Raw genomic sequence first — 21,479 nt, forward strand, 5'->3', positions numbered from 1 at the left:
GTGGAGCGGCATTTCGGGGAGTGGAGCAGCATGTCGGGGAGTGGAGTTAAGTGGACCGGCATGTCGGGGAGTGGAGTGGAGTGATATGTCAGGGAGTGGAGTGGAACGGCATGTCGGGGAGTGGAGTAGAGTGGAGCGGCATGTCGGGGAGTGGAGAGGAGTGGAGCGGCATGTCGGGGAAAGGAGAGGAGTGGAGCGGCATGTCGGGGATTGGAGTGGAGCGTCGTGGAGCGGCATGTCGGGGAGTGGAGCGGCATGTCGGGGAGTGGAATGAAGCGGAGCGGCATGTTGGGGAGTGGAGTGGAGCGAAGCAACATGTTGGGGAGTGGAGTAGAGCGGAGCGGCATGCCGGGGAGTGGAGCGGCATGCCGGGGAGTGGAGCGGCATGCCAGGGAGTGGAGCGGCATGTCTGGGAGTGGAGCGGCATGTTGGGGAGTGGAGTGGCATGTCTGGGAGTGGAGCGGCATGTCTGGGAGTGGAGAGGAGTGGAGCAGCATGTCGTGCAGTGGAGCAGCATGTCGGGGAGTGGAGCGGCATGTCAGGGAGTGGAGTGAAGTGGAGCAGCATGTCGGGATGTGGAGCAGCATGTCGGGGAGTGGAACGGCATGTCTGTGAGTGGAGCGGCATGTCAGGGAGTGGAGCGGCATGTCGGGGAGTGGAGCGGCATGTCGGGGAGTGAAAAGGCATGTCGGGGAGAAGAGCGGCATGTCGGGGAGTTGAGCAGAATGTCGGGGAGTGGAGCGGCATTTTGGGGAGTGGAGCGGCATGTCGGGGAGTGGAGCAGCATGTCGGGGATAGGAGCGGCATGTCGGGGAGTGGAGTGAAGCGGCATGTTGGGGGATGGGTGTGGAGCGGCATGTCGGGAGTGGAGTGAAGCTGCATGTTGGGGAGTGGAGTGAAGCTGCATGTCGGGGAGTGGAGTGAAGCGGCATGTCGGGGAGTAGAGTGAAGCGGCATGTCAGGGAGTGGAGTGAAGCGGCATGTCAGGGAGTGGAGTGAAGCAGCATGTCGGGGAGTGAGGTGAAGCGGCATGTCGGGGAGTGAGGTGAAGCGGCATGTCAGGGAGTGGAGTGAAGCGGCATGTCAAGGAGTGGAGTGAAGCTGCATGTCGGGTAGGTGAGTGAAGCGGCATGTCGGGGAGTTGAGTGAAGTGGAGCGGCATGTCGGGGAGTGGAGTGAAGTGGAGCGGCATGTCAGGGAGTGAAGTTGAACGGCATGTCGGTTAGTGGAGAGGAGTAAAGCGGCATGTCGGGGAGTGGAATGGAGTGAAGAGGCATGTCGGGGAATGGAGTGAAGTGGCATGGCATGTCGGGGAGTGGAGTTGAGCGGCATGTCGGAGAGAGGAGTGGAGCGACATGTCGGGGAGTGGAGCAACATGTCGGGGAGTGGAGTGGAGCGGCATGTCGGGGAGTGGAGTGGAGCGGCATGTCAGGGAGTGGAGCGGCATGTCGGGGAGTGGAGCAGCATGTCGGGGAGTGGAGCGGCATGTCGGAGAGTGGCGCGGCATGTCAGGGAGTGGAGTGGAGCGGCATGTCAGGGAGTGGAGTGGAGCGGCATGTCGGTGAGTGGAGCGGCATGTCGGGGAGTGGAGTGGAGCGGCATGTCGGGGAGTGGAGTGGAGCGGCATGTCAGGGAGTGGAGTGGAGTGGAGTGGAGCGGCATGTCGGGGAGTGAAGTGGAGTGGAGCGGCATGTCGGGGAGTGAAGTGAAGTGGAGCAGCATGTCAGGGAGTGGAGTGAAGTGGAACGGCATGTCGGGGAGTGGAGAGGAGTGGAGCGGCATGTCGGGGAGTGGATAGGAGTAGAGCGGCATGTCGGGGAGTGAAGCGGAGTGGCATGTCGGGGAGTGAAACAGAGCGGCATGTCAGCGAGTGAAGCGGAGCGGCATGTCGGGGAGTAAAGCGGAGCGGCATGTCGGGGAGTGGAGTGGAGCGGCATGTCGGGGAGTGGAGAGGAGTGGAGCGGCATGTCGGGGAGTGGAGCGGCATGTCGGGGAGTGGAGAGGAGCAGAGCGGCATGTCGGGGAGTGGAGGGAAGCGGAGCGGCATGTCGGGGAGTGGAGTGAAGCAGAGCGGCATGTCGGGGAGTGAAGCGGAGCGGCAAGGAGTGGAGCAGCATGTCGAGGAGTGGAGAGGAGTGGTGCTGCATGTCAGGGATTGGAGTGAAGTGGCATGTCGGGAAATGGAGAGGAATGGAGCTGCATGTCGGGGAGAGGAGTGGAGCTGCATGTCAGGGAGTGGAGCAGCATGTCGGGGAGTGGAGCGGCATGTCGGGGAGTGGAGCGGCATGTCGGGGAGTGGAGCGGCATGTCGGGGAGTGGAGCGGCATGTCGAGGAGTGGAGTGGAGTGGCATGTCTGGGAGTGGAGGGAAGTGGAGCGGCATGTCAGGGAGTGGAGTGAAATGGCATGTTGGGGAGTGGAGATGAGCGGCATGGCATGTCGGGGAGTGGAGAGGAGTGGAACGGCATGTCGGGGAGTGGAGAGGAGTGGAGCGGCATGTAGGGGAGTGGAGTGAAGTGGACCGGCATGTCGGGGAGTGGAGTGGAGTGATATGTCAGGGAGTGGAGTGGAACGGCATGTCGGGGGAGTGGAGTAGAGTGGAGCGGCATGTCGGGGAGTGGAGAGGAGTAGAGCGGCATGTCGGGGAAAGGAGAGGAGTGGAGCGGCATGTCGGGGAGTGGAGTGGAGCATCGTGGGGCGGCATGTCAGGGAGTGGAGCAGCATGTCGGGGAGTGGAATGAAGCGGAGCGGCATGTTGGGGAGTGGAGTGGAGCGAAGTGACATGTTGGGGAGTGGAGTAGAGCGGAGCGGCATGCCGGGGAGTGGAGCGGCATGCCGGGGAGTGGAGCGGCATGTCAGGGAGTGGAGTGAAGTGGAGCAGCATGTCGGGATGTGGAGCAGCATGTCGGGGAGTGGAACGGCATGTCGGGGAGTGGAGCGGCATGTCAGGGAGTGGAGCGGCATGTCGGGGAGCGGAACGGCATGTCGGGGAGTGAAAAGGCATGTCGGGGAGTGGAGCGGCATGTCGGGGAGTGGAGCGGCATTTCGGGGAGTGGAGCAGCATGTCGGGGAGTGGAGTTAAGTGGACCGGCATGTCGGGGAGTGGAGTGGAGTGATATGTCAGGGAGTGGAGTGGAACGGCATGTCGGGGAGTGGAGTAGAGTGGAGCGGCATGTCGGGGAGTGGAGAGGAGTGGAGCGGCATGTCGGGGAAAGGAGAGGAGTGGAGCGGCATGTCGGGGATTGGAGTGGAGCGTCGTGGAGCGGCATGTCGGGGAGTGGAGCGGCATGTCGGGGAGTGGAATGAAGCGGAGCGGCATGTTGGGGAGTGGAGTGGAGCGAAGCGACATGTTGGGGAGTGGAGTAGAGCGGAGCGGCATGCCGGGGAGTGGAGCGGCATGCCGGGGAGTGGAGCGGCATGCCAGGGAGTGGAGCGGCATGTCTGGGAGTGGAGCGGCATGTTGGGGAGTGGAGTGGCATGTCTGGGAGTGGAGAGGAGTGGAGCAGCATGTCGTGGAGTGGAGCAGCATGTCGGGGAGGGGAGCGGCATGTCGGGGAGTGGAGTGAAGTGGAGCAGCATGTCGGGATGTGGAGCAGCATGTCGGGGAGTGGAACGGCATGTCGGTGAGTGGAGCGGCATGTCAGGGAGTGGAGCGGCATGTCGGGGAGTGGAGCGGCTTGTCGGGGAGTGAAAAGGCATGTCGGGGAGAAGAGCGGCATGTCGGGGAGTTGAGCAGAATGTCGGGGAGTGGAGCGGCATTTCGGGGAGTGGAGCGGCATGTCGGGGCGTGGAGCAGCATGTCGGGGAGTGGAGCGGCATGTCGGGGAGTGGAGTGAAGCGGCATGTTGGGGGATGGGTGTGGAGCGGCATGTCGGGAGTGGAGTGAAGCTGCATGTCGGGGAGTGGAGTGAAGCTGCATGTCGGGGAGTGGAGTGAAGCGGCATGTCGGGGAGTAGAGTGAAGCGGCATGTCAGGGAGTGGAGTGAAGCGGCATGTCAGGGAGTGGAGTGAAGCAGCATGTCGGGGAGTGAGGTGAAGCAGCATGTCGGGGAGTGAGGTGAAGCGGCATGTCAGGGAGTGGAGTGAAGCGGCATGTCAAGGAGTGGAGTGAAGCTGCATGTCGGGAAGGTGAGTGAAGTGGCATGTCGGGGAGTTGAGTGAAGTGGAGCGGCATGTCGGGGAATGGAGTGAAGTGGAGCGGCATGTCAGGGAGTGAAGTTGAACGGCATGTCGGTTAGTGGAGAGGAGTAAAGCGGCATGTCGGGGAGTGGAATGGAGTGAAGAGGCATGTCGGGGAATGGAGTGAAGTGGCATGGCATGTCGGGCAGTGGAGTTGAGCGGCATGTCGGAGAGAGGAGTGGAGCGACATGTCGGGGAGTGGAGCAACATGTCGGGGAGTGGAGCGGCATGTCGGGGAGTGGAGTGGAGCGGCATGTCGGGGAGTGGAGCGGCATGTCGGGGAGTGGAGCAGCATGTCGGGGAGTGGAGCGGCATGTCGGAGAGTGGTGCGGCATGTCAGGGAGTGGAGTGGAGTGGCATGTCAGGGAGTGGAGTGGAGCGGCATGTCGGGGAGTGGAGTGGAGCAGCATGTCTGTGAGTGGAGTGAAGCGGCATGTCGGGGAGTGGAGTGGAGCGGCATGTCGGGGAGTGGAGTGGAGCGGCATGTCGGGGAGTGGAGTGAAGTGGACCGGCATGTCGGGGAGTGGAGTGGAATGGCATGTCGGGGAGTGGAGTGGAACGGCATGTCGGGGAGTGGAGTGGAGCGGCATGTTGGGGAGTAGAGAGGAGTGGAGCGGCATGTCGGGGAGTGGAGTGATGTGGCATGGCATGTCGGGGAGTGGAGAGGAGTGGAGCGGCATGTCGGGGAGTGGAGTGAAGTGGACCGGCATGTCGGGGAGTGGAGTGGAACGGCATGTCGGGGAGTGGAGTGGAACGGCATGTCGGGGAGTGGAGTGGAGCGGCATGTTGGGGAGTAGAGAGGAGTGGAGCGGCATGTCGGGGAGTGGAGAGGAGTGGAGGAGCATGACAGGGACTGAAGTGGAGTGGCGTGGAGTGGAGCGGCATGTCGGGGAGTAGAACGGCATGTCGGGGAGTGGAGCGGCATGTCGGGGAGTAAAGTGGAGCAGCATGTCGGGGAGTGGAGTGAAGAGGAGTGGCATGTCTGGGAGTGGAGTGGAGCTTCATGACGGGGAGTGGAGTGGAGTGGAGCGTCATGTCGGGGAGTGGAGTGGAGCAGCATGTCGATGAGTGGAGTGAGTGGAGCATCATGTCGGTGAGTGGAGCGGCATGTCGGGGAGTGGAGTGGAGCGGCATGTCAGGGAGTGGAGTGGAGTGGAGTGGAGCGGCATGTCGGGGAGTGAAGTGGAGTGGAGCGGCATGTCGGGGAGTGAAGTGAAGTGGAGCAGCATGTCAGGGAGTGGAGTGAAGTGGAACGGCATGTAGGGGAGTGGAGAGGAGTGGAGCGGCATGTCGGGGAGTGGATAGGAGTAGAGCGGCATGTCGGGGAGTGAAGCGGAGCGGCATGTCGGGGAGTGAAACAGAGCGGCATGTCAGCGAGTGAAGCGGAGCGGCATGTCGGGGAGTAAAGCGGAGCGGCATGTCGGGGAGTGGAGTGGAGCGGCATGTCGGGGAGTGGAGAGGAGTGGAGTGGCATGTCGGGGAGTGGAGCGGCATGTAGGGGAGTGGAGAGGAGCGGAGCGGCATGTCGGGGAGTGGAGGGAAGCGGAGCGGCATGTCGGGGAGTGGAGTGAAGCAGAGCGGCATGTCGGGGAGTGAAGCGGAGCGGCAAGGAGTGGAGCAGCATGTCGAGGAGTGGAGAGGAGTGGTGCTGCATGTCAGGGATTGGAGTGAAGTGGCATGTCGGGAAATGGAGAGGAATGGAGCTGCATGTCGGGGAGAGGAGTGGAGCTGCATGTCAGGGAGTGGAGCGGCATGTCGGGGAGTGGAGCGGCATGTCGGGGAGTGGAGCGGCATGTCGGGGAGTGGAGCAGCATGTCGGGGAGTGGAGCGGCATGTTGAGGAGTGGAGTGGAGTGGCATGTCTGGGAGTGGAGTGAAGTGGAGCGGCATGTCAGGGAGTGGAGTGAAATGGCATGTTGGGGAGTGGAGATGAGCGGCATGGCATGTCGGGGAGTGGAGAGGAGTGGAACGGCATGTCGGGGAGTGGAGAGGAGTGGAGCGGCATGTAGGGGAGTGGAGTGAAGTGGACCGGCATGTCGGGGAGTGGAGTGGAGTGATATGTCAGGGAGTGGAGTGGAGCGGCATGTCGGGGAGTGGAGTAGAGTGGAGCGGCATGTCGGGGAGTGGAGAGGAGTAGAGCGGCATGTCGGGGAAAGGAGAGGAGTGGATCGGCATGTCGGGGAGTGGAGTGGAGCATCGTGGAGTGGCATGTCAGGGAGTGGAGCGGCATGTCGGGGAGTGGAATGAAGCGGAGTGGCATGTTGGGGAGTGGAGTGGAGCGAAGTGACATGTTGGGGAGTGGAGTAGAGCGGAGCGGCATGCCGGGGAGTGGAGCGGCATGCCGGGGAGTGGAGCGGCATGTCAGGGAGTGGAGTGAAGTGGAGCAGCATGTCGGGATGTGGAGCAGCATGTCGGGGAGTGGAACGGCATGTCGGGGAGTGGAGCGGCATGTCAGGGAGTGGAGCGGCATGTCGGGGAGTGGAACGGCATGTCGGGGAGTGAAAAGGCATGTCGGGGAGTGGAGCGGCATGTCGGGGAGTGGAGCGGCATTTCGGGGAGTGGAGCAGCATGTCGGGGAGTGGAGTTAAGTGGACCGGCATGTCGGGGAGTGGAGTGGAGTGATATGTCAGGGAGTGGAGTGGAACGGCATGTCGGGGAGTGGAGTAGAGTGGAGCGGCATGTCGGGGAGTGGAGAGGAGTGGAGCGGCATGTCGGGGAAAGGAGAGGAGTGGAGCGGCATGTCGGGGATTGGAGTGGAGCGTCGTGGAGTGGCATGTCGGGGAGTGGAGCGGCATGTCGGGGTGTGGAATGAAGCGGAGCGGCATGTTGGGGAGTGGAGTGGAGCGAAGCGACATGTTGGGGAGTGGAGTAGAGCGGAGCGGCATGCCGGGGAGTGGAGCGGCATGCCGGGGAGTGGAGCGGCATGCCAGGGAGTGGAGCGGCATGTCTGGGAGTGGAGCGGCATGTTGGGGAGTGGAGCGGCATGTCTGGGAGTGGAGCTGCATGTCTGGGAGTGGAGAGGAGTGGAGCAGCATGTCGTGGAGTGGAGCAGCATGTCGGGGAGTGGAGCGGCATGTCGGGGAGTGGAGTGAAGTGGAGCAGCATGTCGGGATGTGGAGCAGCATGTCGGGGAGTGGAACGGCATGTCGGTGAGTGGAGCGGCATGTCAGGGTGTGGAGCGGCATGTCGGGGAGTGAAAAGGCATGTCGGGGAGAAGAGCGGCATGTCGGGGAGTTGAGCAGAATGTCGGGGAGTGGAGCGGCATTTCGGGGAGTGGAGCGGCATGTCGGGGAGTGGAGCAGCATGTCGGGGAGTGGAGCGGCATGTCGGGGAGTGGAGTGAAGCGGCATGTTGGGGGATGGGTGTGGAGCGGCATGTCGGGAGTGGAGTGGAGCGGCATGTCGGGGCTTGGAGTGAAGTGGAGCGGCATGTCGGGTAGTGGAATGATGTGGCATGGCATGTTGGGGAGTGGAGTGGAGCGGCATGTCGGGGAGAGGAATGGAGTGGCATGTCGGGGAGTGGAGTGAAGTGGAGCGGCATGTCGGGGAGTGGAGTGAAGTGGAGCGGCATGTCGGGGAGTGGAGTGACATGTCGGCGAGTGGAGTGGAATGGCATGTCAGGGAGAGGAGTGAAGTGGCATGTTGGGGAGTGGAGAGGAGTGGAGCGGCATGTCGGGGAGTGGAGAGGAGTGGAGGAGCATGACAGGGAGTGGAGTGGAGTGGCGTGGAGTGGAGCGGCATGTCGGGGAGTAGAACGGCATGCCGAGGAGTGGAGCGGCATGTCGGGGAGTGAAGTGGAGCGGCATGTCGGGGAGTGGAGTGGAGTGGAGCTTCATGACGGGGAGTGGAGTAGAATGGAGCGTCATGTTGGGGAGTGGAGTGGAGCAGCATGTCGGGGAGTGGAGTGAGTGGAGCATCATGTCGGCGAGTGGAGCGTCATGTCGGGGAGTGGAGCGGCATGTCAGGGAGTGAAGCGGCATGTCGGGGAATGAAGCGGCATGTCGGGGAGTTGAGTGAAGCGGCATGTCGGGTAGTGGAGTGGAGCGGCATGTCGGGGAGTGGAGTGGAGCGGCATGTCGGGGAGTGGAGCGGCATGTTGGGGAGTAGAGTGAAGTGGAGGGGTATGTCGGGGAGTGGAGTGAAGCTGCATGTCGGGGAGTGGAGTGAAACAGCATGTCGGGGAGTGGAGTGAAGTGGCATGTCAGGGAGTGGAGTGAAGCGACATGTCAGGGAGTGAGGTGAAGCGGCATGTCGGGGAGTGGAGTAAAGCAGCATGTCAGGGAGTGGAGTGAAGCGGCGAAGCATGTCGGGGAGTGGAGTGGAGTGGCATGTCGGGGTGTGGAACGGCATGTCAGGGAGTGGAGCGGCATGTCGGGGAGTGGAGTGAAGCGGAGGGGTATGTCGGGGAGTGGAGTGAAGCGGCGGGTCATGTCGGGGAGTGGAGTGAAGCTGCATGGCGGGGAGTGGAGTGAAGCTCCATGTCGGGGAGTGGAGTGAAGCGTTATGTCGGGGAGTAGAGTGAAGCGGCATGTCAGGGAGTGGAGTGAAGCGGCATGTCAGGGAGTGGAGTGAAGCAGCATGTCGGGGAGTGAGGTGAAGCGGCATGTCGGGGAGTGAGGTGAAGCGGCATGTCAGGGAATGGAGTGAAGCGGCATGTCAAGGAGTGGAGTGAAGCTGCATGTCGGGGAGGTGAGTGAAGCGGCATGTCGGGGAGTTGAGTGAAGTGGAGCGGCATGTCGGGGAGTGGAGTGAAGTGGAGCGGCATGTCAGGGAGTGAAGTTGAACGGCATGTCGGTTAGTGGAGAGGAGTAAAGCGGCATGTCGGGGAGTGGAATGGAGTGAAGAGGCATGTCGGGGAATGGAGTGAAGTGGCATGGCATGTCGGGGAGTGGAGTTGAGCGGCATGTCGGAGAGAGGAGTGGAGCGACATGTCGGGGAGTGGAGCAACATGTCGGGGAGTGGAGTGGAGCGGCATGTCGGGGAGTGGAGTGGAGCGGCATGTCGGGGAGTGGAGCGGCATGTCGGGGAGTGGAGCAGCATGTCGGGGAGTGGAGCGGCATGTCGGAGAGTGGTGCGGCATGTCAGGGAGTGGAGTGGAGCGGCATGTCAGGGAGTGGAGTGGAGCGGCATGTCGGTGAGTGGAGCGGCATGTCGGGGAGTGGAGTGGAGCGGCATGTCAGGGAGTGGAGTGGAGTGGAGTGGAGCGGCATGTCGGGGAGTGAAGTGGAGTGGAGCGGCATGTCGGGGAGTGAAGTGAAGTGGAGCAGCATGTCAGGGAGTGGAGTGAAGTGGAACGGCATGTCGGGGAGTGGAGAGGAATGGAGCGGCATGTCGGGGAGTGGATAGGAGTAGAGCTGCATGTCGGGGAGTGAAGCGGAGCGGCATGTCGGGGAGTGAAACAGAGCGGCATGTCAGCGAGTGAAGAGGAGCGGCATGTCGGGGAGTAAAGCGGAGCGGCATGTCGGGGAGTGGAGTGGAGCGGCATGTCGGGGAGTGGAGAGGAGTGGAGCGGCATGTCGGGGAGTGGAGCGGAATGTCGGGGAGTGGAGAGGAGCGGAGCGGCATGTCGGGGAGTGGAGGGAAGCGGAGCGGCATGTCGGGGAGTGGAGTGAAGCAGAGCGGCATGTCGGGGAGTGAAGCGGAGCGGCAAGGAGTGGAGCAGCATGTCGAGGAGTGGAGAGGAGTGGTGCTGCATGTCAGGGATTGGAGTGAAGTGGCATGTCGGGAAATGGAGAGGAATGGAGCTGCATGTCGGGGAGAGGAGTGGAGCTGCATGTCAGGGAGTGGAGCGGCATGTCGGGGAGTGGAGCGGCATGTCGGGGAGTGGAGCGGCATGTCGGGGAGTGGAGCGGCATGTCGGGGAGTGGAGCGGCATGTCGAGGAGTGGAGTGGAGCGGCATGTCGGGGAGTGGAGTGGAGCGGCATGTCGGGGAGTGGAGTGGAGTGGGGCGGCATGTCGGGGAGTGGAGTGGAGCGGCATGTCGGGGAGTGATGTGAAGTGGAGCAGCATGTCAGGGAGTGGAGTGAAGTGGAACGGCATGTCGGGGAGTGGAGAGGAGTGGAGCGGCATGTCGGGGAGTGGAGAGGAGTGGAGCAGCATGTCGGGGAGTGAAGCGGAGCGGAATGTCGGGGAGTAAAGTGGAGCGGCATGTCGGGGAGTGGAGTGGAGCAGCATGTCGGGAGTGGAGTGGAGCGGCATGTCGGGGAGTGGAGAGGAGTGGAGCAGCGTGTCAAGGAGTGGAGTGGCATGTCGGAGAGTGAAGAGGAGTAGAGCGGCATGTCGGGGAGTGGAGAGGAGTGGAGCGGCATGTCGGGGAGTGGAGTGAAGTGGAGTAGCATGTCAGGGAGTGGAGTGAAGCGAAGCGGCATGTCGGGGAGTGGAGTGAAGCGGAGCGCCAAGGAGTGGTGCGGCATATCGAGGAGTGGAGAGGAGTGGAGCTGCAAGTTGGGGAGTGGAGAGGAGTGGTGCTGCATGTCGGGGATTGGAGTGAAGTGGCATGTCGGGGAGTGGAGAGGAGTGGAGCTGCATGTCGGGGAGAGGAGTGGAGCTGCATGTCAGGGAGTGGAGCGGCATGTCGGGGAGTGGAGCGGCATGTCGGGGAGTGGAGCGGCATGTCGGGGAGTGGAGCGGCATGTCGGGGAGTGGAGTGGAGCGGCATGTCGGGGAGTGGAGTGGAGCGGCATGTCGGGGAGTGGAGTGGAGTGGAGCGGCATGTCGGGGAGTGGAGTGGAGCGGCATGTCGGGGAGTGAAGTGAAGTGGAGCAGCATGTCAGGGAGTGGAGTGAAGTGGAACGGCATGTCGGGGAGTGGAGAGGAGTGGAGCGGCATGTCGGGGAGTGGAGAGGAGTGGAGCGGCATGTCGGGGAGTGAAGCGGAGCGGCATGTCTGGGAGTAAAGCGGAGCGGCATGTCGGGGAGTGGAGTGGAGCGGCATGTCAGGGAGTGGAGTGGAGCGGCATGTCGGGGAGTGGAGAGGAGTGGAGCGGCATGTCGGTGAGTGGAGTGGCATGTCGGAGAGTGGAGAGGAGTGGAGCGGCATGTCGGGGAGTTGAGAGGAGTGGAGCGGCATGTCGGGGAGTGGAGAGGAGCGGAGCGGCATGTCGGGGAGTGGAGTGAAGCAGAGCGGCATGTCGTGGAGTGAAGCGGAGCAGCATGTCGGGGAATGGAGTGAAGCAGAGCGGCAAGGAGTGGAGCGCATGTCGAGGAGTGAAGAGGAGTGGAGCGGCATGTTGGGGAGTGGAGAGGAGTAAAGCTGCATGTCGGGAGTGGAGCGGCATGCAGGGGAGTGGAGCGGCATGTGGGGGAGTGGAGCAGCATGCAGGGGAGTGGAGCGGCATGTCGGGGAGTGGAGCGGCATGTCGGGGAGTGGAGCGGCATGTTGAGGAGTGGAGTGGAGCGGCATGTCGGGGAGTGGAGTGGAGCGGCATGTCGGGGAGTGGAGTGGAGTGGGGCGGCATGTCGGGGAGTGAAGTGGAGCGGCATGTCGGGGAGTGGAGTGAAGTGGAGCAGCATGTCAGGGAGTGGAGTGAAGTGGAACGGCATGTCGGGGAGTGGAGAGGAGTGGAGCAGCATGTCGGGGAGTGGAGAGGAGTGGAGCAGCATGTCGGGGAGTGAAGCGGAGCGGCATGTCGGGGAGTAAAGCGGAGCGGCATGTCGGGGAGTGGAGTGGAGCAGCATGTCGGGAGTGGAGTGGAGCGGCATGTCGGGGAGTGGAGAGGAGTGGAGCAGCGTGTCGGGGAGTGGAGTGGCATGTCAGAGAGTGAAGAGGAGTAGAGCGGCATGTCGGGGAGTGGAGAGGAGTGGAGCGGCATGTCGGGGAGTGGAGTGAAGTGGAGTAGCATGTCGGGGAGTGGAGTGAAGCGGAGCGGCATGTCGGGGAGTGGAGTGAAGCGGAGCGCCAAGGAGTGGTGCGGCATATCGAGGAGTGGAGAGGAGTGGAGCTGCAAGTCGGGGAGTGGAGAGGAGTGGTGCTGCATGTCGGGGATTGGAGTGAAGTGGCATGTCGGGGAGTGGAGAGGAGTGGAGCTGCATGTCGGGGAGAGGAGTGGAGCTGCATGTCAGGGAGTGGAGCGGCATGTCGGGGAGTGGAGCGGCATGTCGGGGAGTGGAGCGGCATGTCGGGGAGTGGAGCGGCATGTCGGGGAGTGGAGTGGAGCGGCATGTCGGGGAGTGGAGTGGAGCGGCATGTCGGGGAGTGGAGTGGAGTGGAGCGGCATGTCGGGGAGTGGAGTGGAGCGGCATGTCGGGGAGTGAAGTGAAGTGGAGCAGCATGTCAGGGAGTGGAGTGAAGTGGAACGGCATGTCGGGGAGTGGAGAGGAGTGGAGCGGCATGTCGGGGAGTGGAGAGGAGTGGAGCGGCATGTCGGGGAGTGAAGCGGAGCGGCATGTCTGGGAGTAAAGCGGAGCGGCATGTCGGGGAGTGGAGTGGAGCGGCATGTCAGGGAGTGGAGTGGAGCGGCATGCCGGGGAGTGGAGAGGAGTGGAGCGGCATGTCGGTGAGTGGAGTGGCATGTCGGAGAGTGGAGAGGAGTGGAGCGGCATGTCGGGGAGTTGAGAGGAGTGGAGCGGCATGTCGGGGAGTGGAGAGGAGCGGAGCGGCATGTCGGGGAGTGGAGTGAAGCAGAGCGGCATGTCGTGGAGTGAAGCGGAGCAGCATGTCGGGGAATGGAGTGAAGCAGAGCGGCATGTCGAGGAGTGAAGAGGAGTGGAGCGGCATGTTGGGGAGTGGAGAGGAGTAAAGCGGCATGTCGGGAGTGGAGCGGCATGCAGGGGAGTGGAGCGGCATGTGGGGGAGTGGAGCAGCATGCAGGGGAGTGGAGCGGCATGCCAGGGGAGTGGAGCGGCATGCCGGGGGAGTGGAGCGGCATGCTGGGGAGTGGAGCGGCATGCCGGGGAGTGGACTGCAGCGGCATGCTGGGTAGTGGAGTAGAGCGGCATGCCGGGGAGTGGAGTGGAGCGGCATGCCGGGGAATGGAGTGGAGCGGCATGTCGGGAGTGGAGTGGAGCGGCATGTTGGGGAGTGGAGTGAAGTGGAGCGGCATGTCAGGGAGTGGAGTGAAATGGCATGTTGGGGAGTGGAGATGAGCGGCATGGCATGTCGGAGAGTGGTGAGGCATGTCGGGGAGTGGAGAGGAGTGGAGCGGCATGTCGGAGAGTGGTGCGGCATGTCGGGGAGTGGAGTGGAGTGGAGCGGCATGTCGGGGAGTGAAATGGAGTGGAGCGGCATGTTGGGGAGTGGAGCGGCATGTCGGGGAGTGGAGCGGCATGTCGGGGAGTGGAGTGGAGCGGCATGTCGGAGAGTGGAGTGGAGCGGCATGTTGGGGAGTGGAGTGGAGTGGAGCAGCATGTCGGGGAGTTAACTGAAGTGGAGCAGCATGTCAGTGAGTGGAGTGAAGTGGAGCGGCATGTCGGGGAGTGGAGAGGAGTGGAGCGGCATGTCAGGGAGTGGAGAGGAGTGGAGCGGCATGTCGGGGAGTGAAGCGGAGCGGCATGTCGGGGAGTGAAGCGGAGCGGCATGTCGGGGAGTAAAGCGGAGCGGCATGTCGGAGAGTGGAGTGGAGTGGCATGCCGGGTAGTGGAGTAGATCGTCATGCCGGGGAATGGAGTGGAGCGGCATGTCTGGAGTGGAGTGGAGCGGCATGTTGGGGAGTGGAGTGAAATGGCATGTTGGGGAGTGGAGATGAGCGGCATGTCGGGGAGTGAAGTGGAGTGGAGCGGCATGTTGGGGACTGGAGCGGCATGTCGGGGAGTGGAGAGGAGCGGAGAGGAGCGGAGCGGCATGTCGGTGAGTGGAGAGGTGTGGAGCGGCATGTCAGGGAGTGGAGAGGAGTGGAGCGGCATGTCAGGGCGTGAAGCGGAGCGGCATGTCAGGGAGTGAAGCGGAGCGGCATGTCGGGGAGTAAAGCTGAGCGGCATGTCGGGGAGTGGAGTAGAGCGGCATGTCGGGGAGTGGATTGGAGCGGCATGTCGGGGAGTGGAGAGGAGTGGAGCGGCATGTCGGGGAGTGGAGTGGCATGTCGGAGAGTGGAGAGGAGTGGAGCGGCATGTCGGGGAGTGGAGAGGAGTGGAGCGGCATGTCGGGGAGTGGAGCAGCATGTCGGGGAGTGGAGAGGAGCGGAGCGGCATGTCGGGGAGTGGAGTGAAGCAGAGCGGCATGTCGGGGAGTGGAGTAAAGCGGAGCAGCATGTCGGGGAGTGGAGTGAAGCGGAGCGGCAAGGAGTGGAGCGGCATGTCGAGGAGAGGAGTGGAGCTGCATGTGAGGGAGTGGATCTGCATGTCAGGGAGTGAAGAGGAGTGGAGCGGCATGTTGGGGAGTGGAGAGGAGTAAAGCGGCATGTCGGGGAGTGGAGCGGCATGCAGGGGAGTGGAGCGGCATGCGGGGGAGTGGAGCAGCATGCAGGGGAGTGGAGCGGCATGCCGGGGGAGTGGAGCGGCATGCTGGGGAGTGGAGCGGCATGCCGGGGAGTGGAGTGGAGCAGCATGCCGGGTAGTGGAGTAGAGCGGCATGCCGGGGAGTGGAGTGGAGCGGCATGCCGGGGAATGGAGTGGAGCGGCATGTCGGGACTGGAGTGGAGCGGCATGTTGTGGGAGTGGAGTGAAGTGGAGCGACATGTCAGGGAGTGGAGTGAAATGGCATGTTGAGGAGTGGAGATGAGCGGCATGGCATGTCGGGGAGTGGAGAGGCATAGAGCGGCATGTCGGGGAGTGGAGAGGAGTGGAGGGGCATGTCGGGGAGTGGAGTTAAGTGGACCGGCATGTCGGGGAGTGGAGTGGAGTGATATGTCAGGGAGTGGAGTGGAACGGCATGTCGGGGAGTGGAGTAGAGTGGAGCGGCATGTCGGGGAGTGGAGAGGAGTGGAGCGGCATGTCGGGGAAAGGAGAGGAGTGGAGCGGCATGTCGGGGAGTGGAGTGGAGCATCGTGGAGCGGCATGTCGGGGAGTGGAGCGGCATGTCGGGGAGTGGAATGAAGCGGAGCGGCATGTTGGGGAGTGGAGTGGAGCGAAGCGACATGTTGGGGAGTGGAGTAGAGCGGAGCGGCATGCCGGGGAGTGGAGCGGCATGCCGGGGAGTGGAGCGGCATGTCAGGGAGTGGAGTGAAGTGGAGCAGCATGTCGGGATGTGGAGCAGCATGTCGGGGAGTGGAACGGCATGTCGGGGAGTGGAGCGGCATGTCAGGGAGTGGAGCGGCATGTCTGGGAGTGGAACGGCATGTCGGGGAGTGAAAAGGCATGTCGGGGAGTGGAGCGGCATGTCGGGGAGTGGAGCGGCATTTCGGGGAGTGGAGCAGCATGTCGGGGAGTGGAGTTAAGTGGACCGGCATGTCGGGGAGTGGAGTGGAGTGAGATGTCAGGGAGTGGAGTGGAACGGCATGTCGGGGAGTGGAGTAGAGTGGAGCGGCATGTCGGGGAGTGGAGAGGAGTGGAGCGGCATGTCGGGGAAAGGAGAGAAGTGGAGCGGAATGTCGGGGATTGGAGTGGAGCGTCGTGGAGCGGCATGTCGGGGAGTGGAGCAGCATGTCGGGGAGTGGAATGAAGCGGAGCGGCATGTCGGGGAGTGGAGAGGAGTGGAGCGGCATGTCGGGGAGTGGAGAGGAGTGGAGCGGCATGTCGGGGAGTGAAGCGGAGCGGCATGTCTGGGAGTAAAGCGGAGCGGCATGTCGGGGAGTGGAGTGGAGCGGCATGTCAGGGAGTGGAGTGGAGCGGCATGTCGGGGAGTGGAGAGGAGTGGAGCGGCATGTCGGGGAGTGGAGTGGCATGTTGGAGAGTGGAGAGGAGTGGAGCGGCATGTCGGGGAGTGGGGAGGAGTGGAGCGGCATGTCGGGGAGTGGAGAGGAGCGGAGCGGCATGTCGGGGAGTGGAGTGAAGCAGAGCGGCATGTCGTGGAGTGAAGCGGAGCAGCATGTCGGGGAATGGAGTGAAGCGGCATGTCAGAGAGTGGAGTGGAGCGGCATGTCGGGGAGTGGAGTGGAGTGGAGCAGCATGTCGGGGAGTTAACTGAAGTGGAGCAGCATGTCAGTGAGTGGAGTGAAGTGTAGCGGCATGTCGGGGAGTGGAGAGGAGTGGAGCGGCATGTCAGGGAGTGGAGAGGAGTGGAGCGGCATGTCGGGGAGTGAAGCAGAGTGGCATGTCGGGGAATGAAGCGGAGCGGCATGTCGGGGAGTGAAGCGGAGCGGCATGTCGGGGAGTGGAGTGGAGCGGCATGCCGGGTAGTGGAGTAGAGCGGCATGCCGGGGAATGGAGTGGAGCGGCATGTCTGGAGTGGAGTGGAGCGGCATGTTGGGGAGTGGAGTGAAGTGGAGCAGCATGTCAGGGAGTGGAGTGAAATGGCATGTTGGGGAGTGGAGATGAGCGGCATGTCGGGGAGTGAAGTGGAGAGGAGCGGCATGTTGGGGAGTGGAGCGGCATGTCAGGGAGTGGAGAGGAGCGGAGCGGCATGTCGGTGAGTGGAGAGGTGTGGAGCGGCATGTCGGGGAGTGGAGAGGAGTGGAGCGGCATGTCGGGGCGTGAAGCGGAGCAGCATGTCAGGGAGTGAAGCGGAGCGGCATGTCGGGGAGTAAAGCTGAATGGCATGTCCGGGAGTGGAGTAGAGCGGCATGTCGGGGAGTGGATTGGAGCGGCATGTCGGGGAGTGGAGAGGAGTAGAGCGGCATGTTGGGGAGTGGAGTGGCATGTCAGAGAGTGGAGAGGAGTGGAGCGGCATGTCGGGGAGTGGAGAGGAGTGGAGCGGCATGTCGGGGAGTGGAGCAGCATGTCGGGGAGTGGAGAGGAGCGGAGCGGCATGTCGGGGAGTGGAGTGAAGCAGAGCGGCATGTCGGGGAGTGGAGTGAAGCGGAGCAGCATGTCGGGGAGTGGAGTGAAGCGGAGCGGCAAGGAGTGGAGCGGCATGTCGAGGAGAGGAGTGGAGCTGCATGTGAGGGAGTGGATCTGGATGTCAGGGAGTGAAGAGGAGTGGAGCGGCATGTTGGGGAGTGGAGAGGAGTAAAGCGGCATGTCGGGGAGTGGAGCGGCATGCAGGGGAGTGGAGCGGCATGCGGGGGAGTGGATCAGCATGCAGGGGAGTGGAGCGGCATGCCGGGGGAGTGGAGCGGCATGCTGGGGAGTGGAGCGGCATGCCGGGGAGTGGAGTGGAGCGGCATGCCGGGTAGTGGAGTAGAGCGGCATGCCGGGGAGTGGACTGGAGTGGAGCGGCATGTTGTGGGAGTGGAGTGAAGTGGAGCGGCATGTCAGGGAGTGGAGTGAAATGGCATGTTGAGGAGTGGAGATGAGCGGCATGGCATGTCGGGGAGTGGAGAGGCATAGAGCGGCATGTCGGGGAGTGGAGAGGAATGGAGGGGCATGTCAGGGAGTGGAGTTAAGTGGACCGGCATGTCGGGGAGTGGAGTGGAGTGATATGTCAGGGAGTGGAGTGGAACGGCATGTCGGGGAGTGGAGTAGAGTGGAGCGGCATGTCGGGGAGTGGAGAGGAGTGGAGCGGCATGTCGGGGAAAGGAGAGGAGTGGAGCGGCATGTCGGGGAGTGGAGTGGAGCATCGTGGAGCGGCATGTCGGGGAGTGGAGCGGCATGTCGGGGAGTGGAATGAAGCGGAGCGGCATGTTGGGGAGTGGAGTGGAGCGAAGCGACATGTTGGGGAGTGGAGTAGAGCGGAGCGGCATGCCGGGGAGTGAAGCGGCATGCCGGGGAGTGGAGCGGCATGTCAGGGAGTGGAGTGAAGTGGAGCAGCATGTCGGGATGTGGAGCAGCATGTCGGGGAGTGGAACGGCATGTCGGGGAGTGGAGCGGCATGTCAGGGAGTGGAGCGGCATGTCGGGGAGTGGAACGGCATGCCGGGGAGTGAAAAGGCATGTCGGGGAGTGGAGCGGCATGTCGGGAAGTGGAGCGGCATTTCGGGGAGTGGAGCAGCATGTCGGGGAGTGGAGTTAAGTGGACCGGCATGTCGGGGAGTGGAGTGGAGTGATATGTCAGGGAGTGGAGTGGAACGGCATGTCGGGGAGTGGAGTAGAGTGGAGCGGCATGTCGGGGAGTGGAGAGGAGAGGAGCAGCATGTCGGGGAAAGGAGAGGAGTGGAGCGGCATGTCGGGGATTGGAGTGGAGCGTCGTGGAGCGGCATGTCGGGGAGTGGAGCGGCATGTCGGGGAGTGGAATGAAGCGGAGCGGCATGTTGGGGAGTGGGGTGGAGCGAAGCGACATGTTGGGGAGTGGAGTAGAGTGGAGCGGCATGCCGGGGAGTGGAGCGGCATGCCGGGGAGTGGAGCGGCATGCCGGGGAGCGGAGCGGCATGTCTGGGAGTGGAGCGGCATGTTCGGGAGTGGAGCAGCATGTCTGGGAGTGGAGCGGCATGTCTGGGAGTGGAGAGGAGTGGAGCAGCATGTCGTGGAGTGGAGCAGCATGTCGGGGAGTGGAGCGGCATGTCGGGGAGTGGAGTGAAGTGGAGCAGCATGTCGGGATGTGGAGCAGCATGTTGGGGAGTGGAACGGCATGTCGGTGAGTGGAGCGGCATGTCAGGGAGTGGAGCGGCATGTCGGGGAGTGGAGCGGCATGTCGGGGAGTGAAAAGGCATGTCGGGGAGTAGAGCGGCATGTCGGGGAGTTGAGCGGAATGTCGGGGAGTGGAGCGGCATTTCGGGGAGTGGAGCGGCATGTCGGGGAGTGGAGCAGCATGTCGGGGAGTGGAGCGGCATGTCGGGGAGTGGAGTGAAGCGGCATGTTGGGGGATGGGTGTGGAGCGGCATGCCGGGACTGGAGTGGAGCGGCATGTCGGGGCTTGGAGTGAAGTGGAGCGGCATGTCGGGTAGTGGAGTGATGTGGCATGGCATGTCGGGGAGTGGAGTGGAGCGGCATGTCGGGGAGAGGAGTGGAGTGGCATGTCGGGGAGTGGAGTGAAGTGGAGCGGCATGTCGGGGAGTGGAGTGAAGTGGAGCGGCATGTCGGGGAGTGAAGTGGAGTGGAGCGGCATGTTGGGGAGTGGAGCGGCATGTCGGGGAGTGGAGCGGCATGTCGGGGAGTGGAGTGGAGCGGCATGTCAGAGAGTGGAGTGGAGCGGCATGTCGGGGAGTGGAGTGGAGTGGAGCAGCATGTTGGGGAGTTAACTGAAGTGGAGCAGCATGTCAGTGAGTGGAATGAAGTGTAGCGGCATGTCGGGGAGTGGAGAGGAGTGGAGCGGCATGTCAGGGAGTGGAGAGGAGTGGAGCGGCATGTCGGGGAGTGAAGCAGAGCGGCATGTCGGGGAGTGAAGCGGAGCGGCATGTCGGGGAGTAAAGCGGAGCGGCATGTCGGGGAGTGGAGTGGAGCGGCATGCTGGGGAGTGGAGCGGCATGCCGGGGAGTGGAGTGGAGCGGCATGCCGGGTAGTGGAGTAGAGCGGCATGCCGGGGAGTGGACTGGAGTGGAGCGGCATGTTGTGGGAGTGGAGTGAAGTGGAGCGGCATGTCAGGGAGTGGAGTGAAATGGCATGTTGAGGAGTGGAGATGAGCGGCATGGCATGTCGGGGAGTGGAGAGGCATAGAGCGGCATGTCGGGGAGTGGAGAGGAATGGAGGGGCATGTCGGGGAGTGGAGTTAAGTGGACCGGCATGTCGGGGAGTGGAGTGGAGTGATATGTCAGGGAGTGGAGTGGAACGGCATGTCGGGGAGTGGAGTAGAGTGGAGCGGCATGTCGGGGAGTGGAGAGGAGTGGAGCGGCATGTCGGGGAAAGGAGAGGAGTGGAGCGGCATGTCGGGGAGTGGAGTGGAGCATCGTGGAGCGGCATGTCGGGGAGTGGAGCGGCATGTCGGGGAGTGGAATGAAGCGGAGCGGCATGTTGGGGAGTGGAGTGGAGCGAAGCGACATGTTGGGGAGTGGAGTAGAGCGGAGCGGCATGCCGGGGAGTGGAGCGGCATGCCGGGGAGTGGAGCGGCATGTCAGGGAGTGGAGTGAAGTGGAGCAGCATGTCGGGATGTGGAGCAGCATGTCGGGGAGTGGAACGGCATGTCGGGGAGTGGAGCGGCATGTCAGGGAGTGGAGCGGCATGTCGGGGAGTGGAACGGCATGTCGGGAGTGAAAAGGCATGTCGGGGAGTGGAGCGGCATGTCGGGGAGTGGAGCGGCATTTCGGGGAGTGGAGCAGCATGTCGGGGAGTGGAGTTAAGTGGACCGGCATGTCGGGGAGTGGAGTGGAGTGATATGTCAGGGAGTGGAGTGGAACGGCATGTCGGGGAGTGGAGTAGAGTGGAGCGGCATGTCGGGGAGTGGAGAGGAGAGGAGCGGCATGTCGGGGAAAGGAGAGGAGTGGAGCGGCATGTCGTGGATTGGAGTGGAGCGTCGTGGAGCGGCATATCGGGGAGTGGAGCGGCATGTCTGGGAGTGGAATGAAGCGGAGCGGCATGTTGGGGAGTGGGGTGGAGCGAAGCGACATGTTGGGGAGTGGAGTAGAGTGGAGCGGCATGCCGGGGAGTGGAGCGGCATGCCGGGGAGTGGAGCGGCATGCCGGGGAGTGGAGCGGCATGTCTGGGAGTGGAGCGGCATGTTGGGGAGTGGAGCGGCATGTCTGGGAGTGGAGCGGCATGTCTGGGAGTGGAGAGGAGTGGAGCAGCATGTCGTGGAGTGGAGCAGCATGTCGGGGAGTGGAGCGGCATGTCGGGGAGTGGAGTGAAGTGGAGCAGCATGTCGGGATGTGGAGCAGCATGTTGGGGAGTGGAACGGCATGTCGGTGAGTGGAGCGGCATGTCAGGGAGTGGAGCGGCATGTCGGGGAGTGGAGCGGCATGTCGGGGAGTGAAAAGGCATGTCGGGGAGTAGAGCGGCATGTCGGGGAGTTGAGCGGAATGTCGGGGAGTGGAGCGGCATTTCGGGGAGTGGAGCGGCATGTCGGGGAGTGGAGCAGCATGTCGGGGAGTGGAGCGGCATGTCGGGGAGTGGAGTGAAGCGGCATGTTGGGGGAAGGGTGTGGAGCGGCATGCCGGGACTGGAGTGGAGCGGCATGTCGGGGCTTGGAGTGAAGTGGAGCGGCATGTCGGGTAGTGGAGTGATGTGGCATGGCATGTCGGGGAGTGGAGTGGAGCGGCATGTCGGGGAGAGGAATGGAGTGGCATGTCGGGGAGTGGAGTGAAGTGGAGCGGTATGTCGGGGAGTGGAGTGAAGTGGAGCGGCATGTCGGGGAGTGGAGTGACATGTCGGCGAGTGGAGTGGAATGGCATGTCAGGGAGAGGAGTGAAGTGGCATGTTGGGGAGTGGAGAGGAGTGGAGCGGCATGTCGGGAAGTGGAGAGGAGTGGAGGAGCATGACAGGGAGTGGAGTGGAGTGGCGTGGAGTGGAGCGGCATGTCGGGGAGTA

Source organism: Triturus cristatus, chromosome 1_1 (genome assembly GCF_964204655.1).
Source record: "Triturus cristatus chromosome 1_1, aTriCri1.1, whole genome shotgun sequence".
Lineage (NCBI taxonomy): Eukaryota > Metazoa > Chordata > Amphibia > Caudata > Salamandridae > Triturus > Triturus cristatus.